Below are 15,481 nucleotides of genomic sequence, written 5' to 3' on the forward strand. Positions count from 1 at the left end.
TTATTAGCCTTTTGATTTTCATAAATGGAGTCAGATCTTTTAGTTACTGTAGAATATTAGAGCAGTTTTCTACCTTTCCCACAGATGTAACATAAACAAATCCTTTGTTTTTCATTCCCTGTCCTTTGTTTGCATATTTCTAACCTGAAAACAATTGTAACTGACAATGAGTCTGGCCACTGAGGCTGAGGGGTGGAAACCCCAAAAAGCCAATCTTCTGCTAGACACACAAATGTATAAAAAGTAAAAGAATAAATAAAAGGGGTCCTCTCTCGGTTTTCAGCTGTGAGCTGGGATTGGAAGGAACTCTGCCTTGCGAAATCTCGTCTGCGTGTGACTGCTTTGTGTGTCTCTGTGACAATTTATTAGTTAAATAACAACAATTTGTGTTTAATAATTTATTTAGAGTTTATTTAGTGTTCAATGCATGTGCTCAGGTTTGCAATAATAGGTGTAATTGAAGAAGCAAAAGACCTTCATATAAGTTCTGAAAAAGGAGTTTTTAATAAAAAACCTTATGACCTCAGGCCATAATCATGGACAGGGAAGCCAGCTGATCATAGTGGCTGCATATAAACAGAGTAATGATTTGGAAAATTTGATAACTTATTGCTTAGATTTCATAATTATTTTGTAAATGGCCATGGACCTTGAAATATGTCTTGAACTAGTCTTCCTAAGCACTGAAATTCCTAACTGAATTAACGTTGGCAGCCATCTGTTGGCCACCTGAAAACAAGAAATTATATATTTTCAGGCTTGCATTTAAAGCCTGTGTAAATAACTGATGCCTGCAAATAACCTTCAGAAGCTTCTTTGGGGCTTTGGAGAGGACCATCATTTCTATGTAGAGTTTGTGAATTCGATCTGAAATGATGATTATGGAAAACATGCACCTTTGAGATCTGAGAGTCGTTGAGGTGAGCAATACCATCCTCTAAGCACTATGGTCTATAACCATAGTACTCCCTCTAGGCAGTAAAAAACTACCATACAAAGACATTAATTAGGGATTTTATTACTCTTTGATATTTAATCACCTTCCAACCACTGTTAGTTCTCCTGAAAACCAAGAAAAATCCCACCAGCTAAGCAATGCCAGAAGCATAGGACGCTCCTCTGAGAAACCTATACATCCCTTTCTCTATGGGGAATATGGCAAGTAAGGAGTCTGTGCAAGCATGATTCCTTCAATTTAGCATGTTCTAATGATGTTCACCACTTGAAGAGCAGAAACAGCTTGGTGCATCAGTCAATGTACACAGCCTTAAATCTTTCCCTTTTCCTTTCCCAAGTCTTTCCCAACCACACAAGCTATGTTCCTGCACCATGCTGGAGACACACTCTAATATTAAGTTTTTAGGGTTTTTTTTTTTTTTTTTTTTTTTTTTTTCCAGGAGCTTTCCAGTGCCTGATGGTTAGTACTTCCAAGTATTTGCCTGAGTAATCCAAGAATACTTATACACAATGTCGGACCTGTGTAGCGATGTGGAGATGCATGGTGGTTGCTGCTACCTCTCCCTGAAAAGTGTCTCTTCTCAAGAAGCCGCTCAGGTGGGCACAGAGGCAGTCACTCAAGTCCACACACACACTACAGATAGCTCAGTGAAGAAAGGCAGGAAGGGTCTCCTGTATAGAGATCCAGTAGGGTTTATTGCAGCCACACACGCTGAAGGGTTCCAGGGGCAGAAAGACCCCGATCAAAAGAGTGCCCAGGGTTATGTCTGGGGATCAGGAGCCAATGGTCTGCGGGCACAGGGGTGGTATGAGGGCAGGGCAAAGGGCAATGACCTGTGAGGGCACACCATCAGCAATACCAGTGGGGAAACAGAGAAAGGAGAAACCTCTCAAACTCGAAAATATATGGACAATAGAGGTGGGCAAGGCCAGTGGGCCAATGAGAAAAGCAAAACTGAGGTAGATTAACATAGTGCTGCAGAGCACCATGGGGGAAACCTTTTTCCTCACTCTAAGCAATGTGGCATTCTTGAAGCCTATTATAGATTCTTCCAGGACATTGCCCTGGAAGTTCCCCTTATAGGCTCAAGGGCCTCCACTGACGTGATCCTACAGTGGGGAGGTCATCTCAAAGGGTTTGTGCAGCTTCACCTAGAACACAATGCTATGGCAAATGGTAGCTGTGGGTTGGCTTCTGTCTTCTAAGCACTTGCCTGTGACTATTTTTTTTTCTTTCCATTTTGTTTGAAATCTATGTCACATCCCTTGCTATTTCACTTTCTGCTTTCTAAAAATCTAAAAAACTTGTCAGTAAAGCACAGATTTTACATAGATATTCACCAGATCCAAGGTTTACTCCACTCGTAGATACTGACCACCCAATTTAACTTTGGAGCTTTTTGTAGTGACTAAAGTACGCTATATGGGCTTTAGACACAACATTTAAGGTTATGGAAGCTTCAGGTTATGCCTTCTGGAAAACAATTTGAGATGAGGGGATGTCCAGCACAGATTTTTTTCCTCATTTCTTTCACAGGTGAAAACTGACCCTAGTTCCTTGTTTTTACTGAGGAAAATAGTCAGTTTGCCTTTGAGTCAAACACAGGAATGAAATAATATGGTGAAAAGCTAGACTTGAGGACGCTGATCCAAATAATTAATCATCTTCCATAATATTTTTTGTACATTAACAACTGAGGATCTGTCCCCTTCTGCTTACCTTTAGACAAAATGAACTAGTCCTTCCTTCCCTCAGTCAAAAGATTCTGTAGAGTCGTAACAGAGATTGTCTGCCTGCACTCAAAACAGCTAATTCCGGAAGAACGAAGTAATTCAAACTTTTTTCAGACAACCTAAGAAAACTGAGCTCATCTGATTGGCTAGTGATATTTATGAGGAAAAAGGCAACAATCCAGACAATTATTTTCACTTTCTGTAAAAAAAGTGTTTGCAACAATGGCAGCTGATGCTGAAAATTGAATACATCCTTGTAAATATTTAGAAGTGCAGTACAGTAAAACATGTGCACATTTCCAAAGCACATGTCTTTATCATAACTGTGTGAAAGAGAAGCTTTGAAGTCTTCATCATCTCAGGCTTTGTACTTACTGAAGCTGCAAATACATTGGCTGTCACTAAAAATGACAGTTTATCAAGACTCCATTTCAGGTAGGCCAGTGAAGAGTACCATTAGATAGTCTGGATGTACAGAAGCTTAGTTTTATTAATGTTCTGGGCACACTACTCAATTCCACCCCAGCTTCCCCTGCCACTTATTTTCCCTTTTTTTTCAGATTGTTGGTGATGTAGATAGATTCTGCTATATTTATACACAAAAAATTATTTATGTTTTGGACTCTGTATTTTAATTTATGGGGAAAGCATCCAAAGTCTCAAATCAACACCTACAATTCCCAGCTTTGAAGAAATAAGTGTAATTAAATATTAAAACTGGAATAAGACCAAACTCAGTTCTAGACTGCCAAAGAAATATTAGAAGGTAATAATCTTCAGTCAATTGAAACTGCAAATCTACTTTACAGTAAGCTACATTAACATGTAAGATTGAGATGCATTTGCATCTTGCATTTTGATACAGTGTTACAGTATTCAATTTCAGTACCATACATTAATAAGTATTGGGTTTTCTCAGCACAAAACATTTCCATAAAACACAATAAATATAAGAAAATAAATATAAATAAATAAATATAAGAAACCAAAAGTCATTACAGCAAGATAAGCAAGACTTAACAGTGAACACAAGTGCTGAAAGGAAATCATTATAATCTTCAGAGCTCTGGGCTTGATCCTTTTGAATCACAAACTCTCTCCTCACTTGAAGGTGAACAAAAGGTCATTCAAAAGTACTTGTCCAAAACTGGTAGATACTTATTTTATCAGAAAATTTGTGACAACTGTGTAAAAAAACCCCAAAACCTAACCAGTGTTGAATTTGAAGACTGATGCCTTGATAAATCAAGGAATAGTAACATCTTCTTGAGAAAGAAAACCTCACTCTATTAAGCATTGCTTGAAATAATGAAAACCTCTCCAAAGTTTATTGTAAGAAAGGATAACAGAGTATTCCTTCTGTGGCAGTTTTGGCTGGGATACAAATAATTTTCTTCAAAATTGCAGATATGGAGCTGTATTTTGGATTTGTACTGAAAACAGTGTAGATAACTCAGGGATGTTTTAGCCATTGCTGAGCTGTGCTTACACAGATTCAAGGACTTTTTGCTTCTCACCTCATCCTACTAGAGAAGAGACTTAGAGGTGCACAGGAATCTGGGAGGGGACACAGCCAGCACAGCTGACTCCATATGACCAGAGGGTTATGCCATACCATATGACATTGTATTCGCATATAAAACTGGGAAAAGAAGTGAAAAGATGGGGATGTTCAGAGGGATATCATCTGTCTTCCCAAGTCACCGTTTTGCATGACAGAACCCTATTCTCTTGGAGATGGCTGAACACCTGCCTGCCAACGGGAAGTGGTTAATCAAGTCCTTGTTTTGCTTTCCTTGTATGTGTGGCTTTTTCTTTTCCTATTAAACAGTCTCAGTCTCAGACCATGAATTCTCTCCCTTCTATCCTTCCAATTCTTCCCCCACTCTCAGTGTGGGTGGAGTGAGCAAGTGACTACCTGGGCCTTAGGATTAGTCTGGTGAAATCTCTTAGTTACAGGCTGGGGTGAAACCATGGTTGGAGTGAAACCATGACAGTTCCCTTTGGTGCAATACAGCTTTTTATGTAAAACAAAACCAATCCTGATTCACAGAATTAACTAGGTTGGAAAAGAACTTTGAGATCATCAAGTTCAACCTATGATCTAACCTAACAACTCCTCATTAACTAAACCATGGAACTGAGTGCCACATTCAGTCTTTTTTTATATACGTCCAGGGATGGTGACTCCACCACCTCCCTGAGCAGATGATTCCAGTGCCCAATCACTCTTTCAGTGAAGAATTATATCCTGATGTCTAACCTAAACTTCCCTTGGTGCAACTTAAGACTGTAACTGGAGGCATTTCTCTATGAGACCAGACGACTGCCGATGGCAAAAGGAAAGAGCCTGCTCTCTCACTGGGGGAATATTATGTCTTTATTCTGGAGTCCTGCCCTGTTGGCTGGAGCTGTTTCCCAGTGGCTCACTGGTGCCAGAAAGAGGTAGGGTCCCCCCATCCCGGGGCTTTTTCCCTTGGGGGGGGATGGGCCCAGAGGCAGGGACAGGCCACTGCCCAATCAGGAACAAGGTGGGAGTGGAACAGAGTTGGGTTACATTCCAGTGTGAGGGATGGGAGCAGCCGATCAGGGAAAAACCATGTGATAACAGTTTCCAAGGGGAACAGGGAATACAATAGAAAAACATTACAAACCTCAGTATAAAAATGAAACACAATATAAACCCAGTTAATGCATTACAACAGTAACTGTTTTACAATAACTGTGAAAACCTTATATGACATAGGGCCAAGTTTACTCTGTAGCAAGGACTACAGATTTAACTCTGTACTTGGTTTCATCAAAACAAATCAGGAAAAATATAATTAAAGCCACATGAATTTCTCTAATCAGCCAGCACAGTACATTCTGGATCAGCTCAGAGACTTCAGGTTCAGAAATCATAGCCAATTATAAAGGGCACAGGAAGAGAATGGCCAATTGAGAAACATTACCGCTGAAATGAAAAATACCCACTAAGTCAAGTATTTTTAGAGAGGACGGCAGGAGCTAAATGTGATTTTTTTCTGTGAGGAACAATAGAGGGATTTTCAAGGAGCCTTACTAATGTACTACCTCCATAAATATTCAATACAATATAGTTGCTAGTAATGTATTTGTAGTGTTAAACTTAACATTTGCTCAATTCTTTTTTCTTCAGTTCTTTAGCTTTCTCACTCCTCATTAAATAGTATTTGAATACCTCTCTTAGCATTTTCTCTTGCAAACAGCATGACAAAATGTAGAGCTTTCTTGGTATTCTAATCAATGAGATGCAATGTATTTTGCCAGCACAAAGAAAACCTACTTTAATTGAGAATTATTGTTAGCCTCTTCATCCTTTACTGTTGAACTATGCAGGCCCTTATCACATTAGTATTGCATGGCCTAGAAGAAGGGTAATCTCATCATCAGTCTCTCTTGTTCAGTTCCTGTCACGGCCCTTTTAACATGCTCATCCTTTCCATTTCTTCATGATTTCATTTAATATTCACCTGGGTTAGAATCATAGCAGCAGCAAGAAATTTCTGAATTAACAGTTGCTGTATAATCTATTCTAGATTTCTTACTCATGAATTAAGAGGAAATTTTTTTTTTTTTTTAAATAAAGAGTGTCCTTTTGAATTTTTATGGCTGAATAGATGGATACTGAATTTTTATTTTAGAGTTTGAATTTGAAATAAAAACAAGTAACCTAAGTCTGTCTTTAATAAAATTACCGAGCATGACTTTCTATGTAGTATAATCCTCTAGATACCTATTGCACTCCCACTCCCTCCAGAGACTTAAAGCTGTTTAAATGCTCCAATATTGTTGGCAGTTGCATGCATGCACGTTATATCTTTTCTATTAAATATTTTTGAGATGACAGATAATACAGTTGCTGAGAATAAGAAAAGCTGAATCTTGCTTCCAAATTTACATTGACAATATAAGATCCTTCAAGGGACACAGTAGAGGGCAATGTAGGGAAGCTTATTATTAATGGATGCAAACATTCCCTTTTGAATTATATCATATATTCTCATGTATTTATTTTTGTCATAATAATAAAAAAATAGACACATGAAAAAGTGACAAAAATAATTATAACAATTACCTATGAGGGCTGATAGAGATAGCAAGAGATTTGTCCTTTTCATCTCAAATGGCTTTGATTTCCTAATGGTGTGTGCGCCTATAGACAGACACAGATATTATATAAAATACAAAAGTTCTGTCTATAGGTACAAAGCCTCGCACAGACACAGGATTCTTGATAATTATAGGCAAGAAAATGAACACCTGGATGTTAACAATACAAATAATGCTTTAATTCAAGTTCTCTCAAAGGTCAAGATTATGTCACTAGTATTCATAAAAGTGTTTGAAAAGTCTATTTTCAATAATTGGACTACTTACGTTGAATACTGTCTGCAAGAGAGGAAAAAAAAGATATAGCTAAAGACACTTAAAAATGTTTGCTGCTGGGAATCCCTCATTTCAAGCCATTTTTTCTGAACTTGGTACTCAGGTGAGATGAAGCAGATTCCTTAAAGGACTGAACAGAGCCCTAGGAAACAGTTCAGATTCCTACTTTGCTTGGGATGTTATGTATTTCTTTGAGTACTGTGATGCTTCCATGTTAGACCTAGTAGTTGCAGCATTATTTCTTCAGAGAGTGATGGAGGGAGCAGGATGGAATTAGGAACCAGACATGGTCTGCTGCATAAGTCTTATGGGAATGTGTTACTTCAGGGATGAATCCCAAAAAACCTAATGCTTCTGTAGCCAGCCTGACTTTTCTTCTTTAGCTTCAGAATTTGTCTTTTGGGAGAAAGAGGGAGTACATAAAAGGAAGAAGTCAGACAATACTCTAGGGAGTCATGTCACCAAGGAGAAAGCCAAGGAAAGCATAAATATATTGTGAATTGAAACTGCTGGTAACTGATACCAATTACTTTCAAATCCATTTACTGACACCTGAATATCTTTAAAGAGGAACATGCATTGCACTAGGGAAGAAAGATACACAGAACAAAACATTATACTCACACTCACAAAGTAGTAATTTTTTTCAGAGAATGACTGTAAAGTATCCAATTTAATATCATGGCACCTACTTTATGTTCACCTGAGCCTATCTAAGAATATAATAGATTCAGAATTTTCATTATTTTTCTCAGCCATATCTTTCACTTTATGCTATTTTACTTGCATATATGGCTTCCAGACTTATTGTTTATCAACTGTGTAATATTTAAATGGCTTGAAGATTACACAGAAAGGGCCTCCTCAAAACTAAATTTAGATGATATTCTGGATATGTAAAACTGTTGATTGAATTCAAATATTTTAGTTTAGTAAGTCGAATCAACTTATATGTCACAAAACATCCTTCTGGCTGTGCTACCAAGAAACGTGGTGAAACTATGAATTCTGTATCAAAGAGCAATGAAAGTAAATAATAAAAGAAACTGTACTAACTATAAGCTCATATAATCACTTCAAAATTTATGATCAATTTAACAAGGTAAAATAATTAGATATGATCCAGCAATCTGCACTTGTGATCCAGAAGGCTAGTAGTTTCCCAGGCTGCACATAAAAAAGTGTGACCAGCAGATGGAGGGAGTCTCTTTCCCCCCTTTTTCCTTGCTCTTGTGAGACTCCAACTGGAGGACTGTGTCTGGCTGTCTAGTTCTCAGTACAGGAAATGCATGGACCTCTTACAGTAGATACAGAGAACAGCTACAGAATTTATCAGAAGGCTGTAGCACCTATCCTAGGAAAATAGACTGATAGAACTGAAGGAGAGAAGGCTCTGGGGCGAGCTTGTTGGTTACATGAAAGATGGAGAGACACTTTTTATAAGGTCCTGTTGCGATATGAAAAGGGGTAATGGCTTTTAAAAAAAACAGGGGAGATTTAGGTTGTATAGAAGAAATTATTTACTGTGAAGGTGTTGAGACACTGTAATAGGTTGCCTAGAGAAGTTGTCTAAGTGTTCAAATCCTTTTAAGTGTTTAAAATCAGACTGGATGCGGCTCTGAGCAATCTGGCCTAGTCGAAAGAGTCCTTATCTATGGCAGAGGAGTTGGAACTAGATGATATTTAAAGGTCCTATCTAACCCAAACATTTCTTTGTTTCTATGATTAGAGAATTATTATCTTTGGATTCCATACTAGACAAGATAAACTTCAACCTTTATAGAGCTTTAACTGTATTTGTCATCTTCTGAGGACAACAGAAATTAGTGGAAGAATTAAAAAAAGATAAATAAAAAAATAGAGAAAAAAAGAATGGATGAACATCTGTTATTCCATAATGATTTAAGATCCAAATGTCCATGTGATGGTGGAATATTCTGTCTTTTGGATAAAATACAAGACAGAAAAGATCAAACACTATATGATCAAAAAATATCCCTGGGTCAGTCAGAACTCTTTTGAGCTTTATGTTGTTTTATAAATTTTGTGCTTGGCAGTACCCTAACAAATTCATCAACATATAATGGCCTCTTGGAATAAATACTTAGGCTGATAAATTAACAAAAATCACAGAACTGTTTGGATTGGGACCTTTGGAAATCATCTAATCCAACTCCCCTGCTAAAGTGAATTCACCTAGAGCAGGTTGCAAAGGACTGCATCCAGGCATGTTTTGAATATCTCCAGAGAAGGAGACTCCAAAATGTTTCTGGACAGCCTGTTCAGTGCCCTGTTACCCCCAATATAAAGAAGTTTTTTTGTCATGTTCAGATGGAACTTTCTGTATTTTAGCTTTTTGTCCCTTGCCCGTTGTCCTGTTGCTGGGCACCACTGAAAAGAGTCTGTCCCTATCCTCTTGACACCCACCCTTAGGATATTTGTATGTGTTCCTTTTCTCAAGGAACAGGTGAAACGTGAAAAACATATTTGAGGCACTATTAAAAAGAAAGAATTTTCTAATGCTGTCTATTTTAAGTTTTCTATAATTTTTTTCTCTCCATTCTGACCATTATATATTTGAAATATAATTTTAATTACTATCAAATTATCTCACATGCCAAGAGAGTAATAAAAAACTAATTTTCTTCATAAAGAAAAATAAATCAAATAAACCATATAAATAGCACAAGTAAGTTCTATTTTCATTATACCTTTCCACAGCAGAATTGCACTGAATAAATCATGGATACACTGCTGATGTGAAATCCATTCCTTTCTACCTATTATTTTGTACAGTCTCTAATTCCCTTAAGTTATTATAAATAATTTCTCACCAATAACCTCTCTGAGATTGTAGAAAACTGAGAATATAATGCCATTTATTCTTTTTCCCTTGAATAAACATCTGCCAACACTATATTATGAACTGTTGGTTTTGTCACTGAAGGAATATTCCATTAGCAAACTTTAAAATTATTCAATTTAATAATAATCAAATAATGACTTTTTTTGACAAGCTGAAAATAATACATTTGACAGCATCATTTAATTTTACTAATTTTCAGTGACATGTCCAAAAGCTAAAATAGATTCCAAATGTTGTAGGCTTTGAGTTTACTAAGATGTTTGGTGATATTAATTCAAACTAGGTGTGTTTCATCATCTGTTTATATCATGTGAATTTGAAATAAAACTTGCGGGGGGGGGGAACCTCAATTCATCCCACTCCCAACAGTTTAATGCCAATGCCAGTAAAGATTCCAGAAACTGAAAAGGGATTGCAGGCCAACAGGGGACCACCTGAAGGGCAGCACAAAGGGGCTCCTGCTGCTCCAGCCAGGAAGCTGGCTTCGCTGGAGAAGCAAGTTAAATGTCTTTATGGAAACACATGTAGAACAGGGATGTAATTTTCCTTGTGCAAAGCATTTGGCACTGTCCTGCATTACATTCTTGTATCTAAACTTGAGAGACATGGGTTTGAAGGATGGACTTGGTGGATAAGGAATTGGCTGGATGACCATACTCTAACAATTGTGGTCAACTATATAATTTCCAAGCAGAGACCAGTGATGAGGCAACACTAGTGAGACCAGCACTGTGTAACACTTTTTTCAGCAACGTGGACAGTGGGATTGAATGCACACTTAGATGGTTTGCTGATGACACCAAGCTTTGTGGTGTTGTAGACATGCTAGAAAGCAAAATATGTCATTCAGAGGTACCTTTAGAGGCTTGAGAGCTGGGCCTATGTGAATGTACTGAAGGTCAGCAAGGTCTTGCATCTGGTTTGAAGCAATCGCAATCACAAATACAGGCTGGCTGTGCAATGGATTGAAACCAGATCAGTGAAGAGCCTTTAGATGCAGTCACTATCTTCACTGATGGGTCAGGGCGAACGCACAATTCGGTCATCACATGGCAAAATAAAAATACTAAAACCTGGGAACAAGATGTTCAAAAAGTTGAAGGTTCTCCCCAAATTGTTGAATTGGCTGCAGTTGTAAGAGCATTTCAGCTCTTTCCAGAACCTTTCAACCTAATCACTGATTCGGCATACGTTGCTAATGTTATTAAGAGAATTGAAGGATCTGTTTTAAAGGATGTGAACAATGACAAGTTGTGTCTTTGGCTCACCTGTCTCTGTCAAATTTTATCACACAGAACTAACCCATACTTTATTTCTCACATTAGAGCTCATTCAGGTCTTCCAGGATTTATGGCAGAGGGAAATGCACGAGCTGATGCATTGGCATCAGCTGCATCTGATGAGGAAAGTGCAGCAAGCATTGAAAATTCTACCTCAGTGCTTGCTGCAACCACCTTGCCTAACACTGTTGAACAAGCCAAACTAAGCCATGCATTTTTTCACCAAAATGCACAGGCAATCAAACGAGATTTTCACATTAGCCTAGAACAAGCACAAAATATTGTACGGGCTTGCCCAAACTGTCAGCAGGTTCAACCTCTCCCCTCTTCAGGAGCCACCAACCCAAGGGGGTTGGAAAGTTTACAAAAATGGCAAACAGATGTTACTAAGTACCCCTCTTTTGGGAAACTTAAAAATATCCATGTCTCTGTTGATACATTTTCAAATGCAGTTTTTGCTTCTGTACATGCAGGGGAAACAGCTAAGCATGTTTGCCAACATTTTTCACAAGCTTTCTCCTATTTAGGTGTCCCCCAAGAAATTAAAACTGATAATGGTCCTTCATATACCTCACAAGAATTAGCAGCATTCCTCAATGGCTGGGGTGTTCGCCATACATTTGGCATTCCTTACTCTCCCACGAGTCAAGGAATGATAGAAAGAACACATCAAACTTTAAAACGCATTTTAGATCAACAGAAAGGGGGAGAAGACCAGGCTGCACCTCAAAAGAGGTTGAATAAAGCCCTGTATGTTTATAATTTTCTGAACAGCTCTGCAGAAGAGCCAGACCCCCCCATTTACAGACATTTCTTAAACAATAAAAAAGCAAAACTAAAAGAGCACCCCCCAGTTTTAATTAAAAACCTAGATTCAGGACAAATTGAAGGACCATACAATCTTATAACATGGGGGAAGGGGTTTGCGTGTGTCTCCACAGAAAAAGGACTCCAGTGGATTCCAGCAAAGAACGTGAAACCATACCACGCATCGAAGCCTGCTGAGACCCCCACATCAGCCAGTACTGCTGCAAACCAAGAAGCAAGCACCCAGACCTGAGCTGCGCAGAATCATCAGGAGAAGATGATCCGCCAAAAGCAGCCCAAGAAAAGACTGAAGTTTTATCATTTGCGCGCGTGCATGTTACTTTTGTTCTTTTGTTTTAGTTTTTGTAGTGAAGCTTTACCTGTAAGTCAACCAAAGACAAATGTCTGGGTTGCTTTGGCCAAGTCTGCAGGCTCTGACACCATCTGTCTATCCGACACAAGCCCTGACAAACCTTTTTCAACCTGTTTGGTTGGGGTGCCCCTTCCAAAAGGTTTTGACAATGTTACTTTTGACAAATACTGGCCGTATGATGATCATCACATATCCCCAACGCCCAGCCAAAAACACCAAACTTATATTGATAATTCTAAAGTTGATAAATCTGACCTCCAAGAGCTAGAAATCCTAGGCTCATTAACTATGAACACCTGTTACTACTTTCATTTCCTGGGAGGAAATGGCCCTCATTTAAATGTTACCCCTTATCACCCAGTTTACAGTAACATGACTTCTTGGTGCAATCAAACTAAGCTTCTCATATATGATGAGCCCCACGCAGATCGTTTTAACAAACTTCCTATTCGATTTCCTAAAGGGATTTGGCTCATCTGTGGAGACAGAGCCTGGCAAGGTATACCTTCAAAAATAGACGGTGGTCCTTGTGCCATGGGACAACTCACAATAATTGCTCCCAGTGTCAAAAAGGTAGTCAAGAAGAAAAGCAGGAGGATTAGATCCTCCTGGGGACATCAATATGAGAGCAACTGTGATAGTGATTTCCATCCTTGGAACTCAGGGGAGTCAATTGTTGCTAGCATTTTCCTGCCTCAGCTAAGCTCCTCAATTGCCCTAAAACAACTAAACAAGTTAGGATGCTGGCTCAGCAAAGAAGTAAATGCCACCTCTACTATGATCAGTGACTTGCTAACAGATGAAGAAGCAATCAGACATGCCACTTTACAAAACAGAGCTGCCATTGACTACCTTCTTCTGGCACATGGACATGGGTGTGAGGATTTTGAAGGTTTGTGCTGCATGAATTTATCTGATCACTCTGTTTCCATTCATAAACAATTGCAAGAATTGAGAAATTTAGCTAGCCAAATTACAATAGATGACCCATCCTGGTTAGACAATTTGTTTGATGGTTTGAGCTTTGCACCTTGGCTAAAGGAACTTTGTAAGATAGGTTTGATCATTCTAATAGTAGTAGTTGTAGTTTTAGTAGCAGTTCCCTGCATACTTCAGTGTGTGAAAAAAGTAATGAGTAAGACAGTGTCTAGTGTTTTAGTTGTTAATAAGAACGGGGGAGATGTTGGGGAGGAAGAAGCCAAAAAACCCTATAAATATGATTGCCTCTATTCTGAGAATGAGAAACCTGTAAGTGAGATAGAATTGAAAGTAAGTTTTGATGTTTGAGATGTATTAGATACTGGATCTCTGGGAAAACAGTTATGTGACCATCTGAAAGTTACCTGCAGCCAGACCCAGAGGTCAAATGGAATGTTCTGTCTCACCCCTCAATGTATGGTTCATCCCACACCTGTACCCCTCCCCTGAAGTATCAGGTATCTGTAACCCCATTGGCCCAAGGCTTGTTCCAGCCCACCTTGAAGACCCCTGATAAGGGGTCCCGGGGGGCTGGACGGTCTCTTTGCTCTTTGCTCTTTGCTCTCTTTCTGCTTGCACCCTTCCCTGAGGACTTTCCTCTCTTGGAATTTCCTCTCCCTACTTCTCCCTTCGCCCACTTTCCTAGGCCTTGCCACGAGCTGCAGCCTGGCAGCTCCGAGCAAGGCCCCCACATCCCTTACAATAAACCTCATCTTCTAAAACCTAACTTCAGAGATCTCTCGTCTACATTCATCTACACCGTCCTGGAGTCCTCAGCAGCAGGAGGAAGTTATTTCTACAACCAGCCCTGAGGGAAAGGACTTGGGTGTGTTAATCTACTGGTTTGAAAGGGAATGAGAAGGAGAAATTAACCCCCACACAAATTCCTTGCAAGGGACTTCAAGTTGGAGTAACAATTTAATAGAAAGATTACAATAAATGCAATGAGACAGAAAAACTAGCCTAAAACCACAAAGTCAGAGTACAACCTGGCTCCTGTTGGTCATGGTGATGGTCACAGTCCAACTAATCAGTGATTGGAGTGCTGTCAAAGTGACAGTTGCAGTCAAAATATTGGTCCTGCGGAAGGTCTGGTCCTCTTCTGGATGTCCAGTAGTGGCGGTGGTGATCCCAAACCCCAAAACATCAAGATTATATACAGGCAGAAATGTTAAGTACTTCCCCGAGGGCAGGGAGTTTCAAAGTGGGATGATGTAGTCCTTGACTCATGGGATATTTTTGGGGTCCTTGGTGGCCAATGCAGCCATCTATCCTGCTAGTACCTATTCAACTCATGGCCCATTAGCAGAGATGACCCCCTCAGAAAGGGTGGGACTGTGCTCCTGCTTCCCTGGAGGGAGTTATCAGGGCTGAGTCATTGATGGGAAGAAAAATAAACATTACCCTACCTCACAGGGTTGCCTCTTTTTCTTCACCTCATTTAACATTCAGCCTGCCTGAGGGTTCTGGTGTGCACTGGGCAGCTGTTGCAAATGACCCACCACTAATAGATCCTCAGGAATAATGTATGTGATTGTAGTATCTGTAGTTCTGTTACACCCATATTGGCACTCTTCCTGTTGTAACCACGACAACTGGTTGACAAGAAATTCAACACTTCCTGGCAATGTGCTTTTTCAGCTTGGAAACCAACTGTACCCTAAGTAGCATCCAAAGATTCATAAGTTCAAGGGAAGTGATTCTGCCCTACTACTCTGTTGTTAAGAGACCCCACGTGGAGTACTGTGTTCAGTGCTGTGACTCCTAACATAGGAAGAACATGGGCACATTGGAGTGAGTACAGAGGCAGGGTACAGAGATGATCAGAGAGCTGGAACATCTCTCCTGTGCTCCAAGAAGACAAATTGAGGGAGTTGGGATTGCTCAGCCCGGAGAAGAGAAGACTTCAGGGAGATCTTACAGCAGCCTTCTGGTACCTAGCAGGGACCTGTAAGAAAGCTGGAGGGGAACTGTCTCTAACAGCATGTACTGATAGGACAGGGGGCTATGACTTTAAACTCAGAGAGGTTTAGATTAGATATTGGAAATAAATTCTTTATTGTGGTGGTTAAGACA

The sequence above is a fragment of the Hirundo rustica genome, chromosome 5 (assembly GCF_015227805.2).
Source record: "Hirundo rustica isolate bHirRus1 chromosome 5, bHirRus1.pri.v3, whole genome shotgun sequence".
Taxonomy (NCBI): domain Eukaryota; kingdom Metazoa; phylum Chordata; class Aves; order Passeriformes; family Hirundinidae; genus Hirundo; species Hirundo rustica.